Raw genomic sequence first — 5,000 nt, forward strand, 5'->3', positions numbered from 1 at the left:
AGAGCGCCCTTTTACTTGCTTTTTATATCGTTTTGCAAACACAGTTTTCGCAAGTGTGTATTTCATCTGTTTGTCTGTTTGTATAACCGCATAGCGAAGGTAATGAAAATTCTCTACACCTGAAAACGTTTTCTTTCATGTCTGTTAAATGTTCATAGTCGGGGAAATCGGCATACTGTATGGTCAGCTCTGAAAATGTTTGTGATGCACCATCCAGCTGTGTGTTATGTGCAGTACAGTACGTGTCGCTTTGCGACATTTGTCATTGACATGGGAAGAATGTGCTTGCTACCGCTTGAGCCTTCGTTTGAAGGTTGTTGTTTTGTGTGTGTGTGTGTGTGTGTGTGTGTGTGTGTGTGTGTGTGTGCGTGCGTGCGTGCGTGCGTGTGTGTGTGTGTGTGTGTGTGTGTGTGTGTGTGTGTGTGTGTGTTGTTGTTGTTGTTGTTGTGTTTTAATTAACGACCAATGACACATGGTAAGTTCGTAGACCCAAATATCTCTGCTCCAGGCATGAAACCCTGCGCCACCTTCTTCTTCCATAGTCTTGACCCTATTCTTTCACACACACACACACACACACACACACACACACACACACACACACACAAATATAATGAAGATCAGTCTGTACTCTTAAGGGGATTTTCTTCAGTTTGAACCACTGCTTTGTAGCACTGCTTTGCTTTACAAATATGAACAAACAAACAAATTGTCATAAACATTTAACCCTTTTTTTCTCGATTTGGGCATGCATGCCATTCAGTTAGTCTCAGACATGTCGTTTCAGTCTCGCAAGAATGGTTCAGTTACCAGGTAAAACCGTGTTTGACAACAACAACAACAACACACAAAAACTTCAATGGCTGTGCTACTTTCATCACCTCATCAGCACACCAACAATAAATTTTAGAAATATATGTATATAGATTTTTTTTTTTTTTTTTTTTTAAGTAGAAGTGAATTTGCCAACTTACAAAGAAAAAAAAAGAGAAAATCCGTTGAAATGGTTAGCGATCAAAAAGACTACGCGAAGGGGGAAAAAAACCAAAAAAAAACCCAGCAACAATTTCATCAAGCAACAAACCTGCAGACAGACAAAAGAAGACAAACGATCAGTATCAGTATCAGTAGCTCAAGGAGGCGTCACTGCGTTCGGTCAAATCCATATACGCTGCACCACATCTGCCAAGCAGATGCCTAACCAGCAGCGTAACCCAACGCGCTTTGTCAGGCCTTGAGAAAAACAAAACAAAAAACAACAACAACAAAAAAACCCCAAACAAACAACAACAAAAAAGATGATACATACATAAATAAATAAATAAATAATAGATAAATACATAAAAATACTACAACTAATAATAATAATGACAAACGAATGACTCACCTAATACAACACCACAGTACACTGAAAAAAACCCAACAACTTCACTCTCCCAGACAGACCGTTAACACTTCTGGAATGGTAAGGAGGGGAGCACTCCTCTCTCTCACTGTCTCTCTGTTTGTCTCAGTCTCCCTGAGCCCTAAACTAGTTCAGTGATGTGTGTACTGATCGTGCCTATCGATTTACTTTCTGTCGATCCTTCAGACGGCTGTGCCAACTGATGTCCCTCCCCCTCCCCCCCCAACCCACTCCCCCCCCCCCCTTTTTTTTTTTTTTTTACTTTTCGTTGGAGCCGCCTATGCAAAATAGGAGTCAGCCAACGACAGAGCCTGTTATATGAAAGACACTGACGGGAGACCAATGACAGATTGTCTTACATTTGTTATATTGCCCAGCCGTGTGCAAAAGCCACAAAAGGGGCGGAGATTTTCTCACACTGCAAAGGAGCGAAATCCCTTCTTTGTTGTCAATGAAGCGAAAAGGTGTGTGTGTGTGTGTGTGTGTGTGTGTGTGTGTGAAAGAAGAGGTGTAGGTGTACGATAGTTATGTGTGTGTGTGTGTGTGTACACATTTGTGTAGGGTGTGTGGGAGTGGGAATGAGCGAGTAAATCAGTGAGTGAGAGTACAGTCCTCTGTTTCATGTCTTTCCATTTGAAGTGGAAAAAAAAAAACCAACAAAAAAAACCCAACACCCACACACAAAAAGTGGGGGTGGTGGAGGTGAGGGGATCAGGGGGTGAGAAAGGGGCAGTGGTAGAAGGTAAGATTGTGTGTTTTAGTGTTTGTGCAGGTGCGTGCATACAAGAGAGAGAGAAAGAGAGAGAGGGAGGCAGAGACAGAGAGACAGAGAGAGCATAATCATAATCTATAAATAAAAAAAATTTAAACCTAAGAAAGAAAAAAAGAGAGAAATAAAATGAGAAACGTTTGGGACATAACCTAACTGATGAGTGTGTGCCCACGTGTGTGTGTGTGTGTGTGTGTGTGTGTGTGTGTGTGTGTGTGTGTGTGTGTGTGTGTGTGTGTGTGTAACAGACAGACAGAGAGAGAGAGAGAGAGCATGATTACAATATAGAAAAGAGAGGAATAAAATGAGAAAAGTTTGGGACATATCATGAATAATGAGTGCGTGCGCACGTGTCACACACACACACACACACACACACACACACACAGAGGCAGGCAGGCAGACGGACAGACAGACAGACAGAGGAAAAAGAACAAGACAGCTAGATATCAGACACACGGGCAGACAGACAGACAGACAAACATTTGCATGTTTGCAGAACGTGCAAGCCTGCATAAGAAGGTTAGAGAGAGAGAGAGAGAGAGAGAGAGGGTGGGAAGATGAGAAAGGGGAGAACCCGCACGGACAGACAGACAGACAGACAGACAGACAGACAGACAAACAGAAAGACACAGATGGACAAAGGAACAGATAGCCAACAGACAAAGAAGGAACCCAACACAAAGAGATCGATCTTTTTTTTTCTTCTTTTTTTTTTTCTCACGGGAGCTTATTACGAAGACACAGCGCCACTTCAATAGCTGCCAGTGACGCGGAGAACTCCCCTGTGGCCCACTTCAAGCACCCCCACCCCTACCCCCTTACCCCCCACACTCACTCAGTTCACAAAAACCGAAAAAAGAAAAAGAAAAAAAAAAGAGAAGTTAATTCCATACATTGGCTATATAATGAGGTTTCAATAGAAACGCCCCTGTCTTATAAGACTAAGTTTCTTTTGAACTTAGGGGAGAAAAAGTGTGTGTTTTTTGTGTGTGTGTGTGGGGGGGGGGGGGGGGGGCGGGAAGGACTGGTGGTGGGGTTGGGGTGGGGGTGGGGGGGGGGGGGTTGCTGGAGGGAGCGTCGACAGTCCTATGAAATTTCACCTCGCAATGTTTCATGGTAGCTTTCGAAATGAATAGAGAACAAGTGCGGCATTCCGAGTAGGTCACAGATAATCGAATGGTTGTGATCGAATTCTCTCTCTCTCTCTCTCCCTCCCTCCCCCTCTCTCTCTCTCTCTCTCTCCCTCTCTCTCTCTCTTCAAAAATTTTCTACACTCCTTTGTTGCCGCGAGCAAGGGTGGTGATTAAAAACGCAGACAGGAAAAATTTAATGCGTTTAAATCTTAAAGTCTTATCTAACTCAGAGAGGGGGTGGGGCGTGTGGGGGTTCGGGGGGCGGGGGGGGGGGGAGCCGGTTGCGAACGATAACCCGTCCTCTATGTCTTCGTCATTCTTTCACACACACATTCACACACACTCTCTCTCTTTCCTCCTCTCTTCCTCTCTCTCTGAGAAACACACCTACGCGCACAGAGAGAGAGAGAGAGAGGAGGGGGAGAGAGAGAGAGAGAGAGAGCTAGAGAGAGACGAGAGAGAGAGAGGGGAGAGAGAGAGAGAAAGAGAAAGAGGAGAGAGAGAGGGGGGGAGAGAGAAAGAGAGAGAGAGCTTGAGGGAGGAGAGAGAGAGTGCTTGAGAGAGAGGAGAGAGAGAGGGAAGGAGGAGAGAGATGGAGAGAGACAGACAGACAGACAGACAGACAAACAGATGACAAGGCAAGACGGGACAACACGAGACCAGACAATGACTTTCCTAATAACGAGGATATTGGATAAGCAATGGACAGAACTTTATTCACATCCAGTCCCTGTCCTAGAAAGGGACAAAAACAAAATAAGAGACCCCCCCCCCCCCCCCCCCGCCCAGCCCCACCCCCCCCCCCCCCCCCCCCCCCCCCCCAAAAAAGAGAAAAAAAAGTGGAGACAGACAGACATACAAACAGACAGGCAGACAGATACAGACAGAGTCAGACAAAGCCGTGAGACCGTCAGACAGATAACCAGAGAGATAACTAGGCAGACAGACAAACAGACAGTGCAGTGAGTTCAGACAGATACCCAGAGAGATAACTAGACAGACAAACAAACAGACAGTTCACCGAGTTCAGACAGATAACCAGAGAGATAACTAGACAGACAAACAGACAGTTCAGTGAGTTCAGACAGATAACCAGAGAGATAACTAGACAGACAAACAGACAGTTCACCGAGTTCAGACAGATAACCAGAGAGATAACTAGACAGACAAACAGACAGTTCACCGAGTTCAGACAGATACCCAGAGAGATAACTAGACAGACAAACAGACAGTTCACCGAGTTCAGATACCCAGAGAGATAACTAGACAGACAAACAGACAGTTCAGTGAGTTCAGACAGATACCCAGAGAGATAACTAGACAGACAAACAAACAGACAGTTCACCGAGTTCAGACAGATACCCAGAGAGATAACTAGGCAGACAGACAAACAGACAGTGCAGTGAGTTCAGACAGATACCCAGAGAGATAACTAGACAGACAAACAAACAGACAGTTCACCGAGTTCAGACAGATACCCAGAGAGATAACTAGACAGACAAACAGACAGTTCACCGAGTTCAGACAGATACCCAGAGAGATAACTAGGCAGACAAACAAACAGACAGTTCACCGAGTTCAGACAGATACCCAGAGAGATAACTAGACAGTCAAACAGACAGTTCAGTGAGTTCAGACAGATACCCAGAGAGATAACTAGGCAGACAAACAAACAGACAGTTCACCGAGT

The 5,000-nt window shown here is 44.9% G+C and overlaps 1 protein-coding gene across 2 annotated transcripts in view; it reads right to left on the bottom strand.

Annotated features, from left to right (window-relative positions):
* LOC143284231 (uncharacterized) overlaps positions 1-5,000 on the bottom strand; it is a 17,573-nt gene that overhangs the window by 7,845 nt on the left and 4,728 nt on the right. The window contains exon 1 of one of the 2 annotated variants that reach the window (XM_076590905.1): positions 1,388-1,529. The exons of the other annotated variant lie outside the window; for it this stretch is intronic. The gene's annotated coding sequence lies outside the window, so the exon portion shown is untranslated. Of the gene's footprint in view, positions 1-1,387; positions 1,530-5,000 lie in introns of those variants that run through there. 2 annotated transcript variants of the gene reach the window in all.

This window comes from Babylonia areolata, chromosome 7, assembly GCF_041734735.1.
Source record: "Babylonia areolata isolate BAREFJ2019XMU chromosome 7, ASM4173473v1, whole genome shotgun sequence".
Lineage (NCBI taxonomy): Eukaryota > Metazoa > Mollusca > Gastropoda > Neogastropoda > Buccinidae > Babylonia > Babylonia areolata.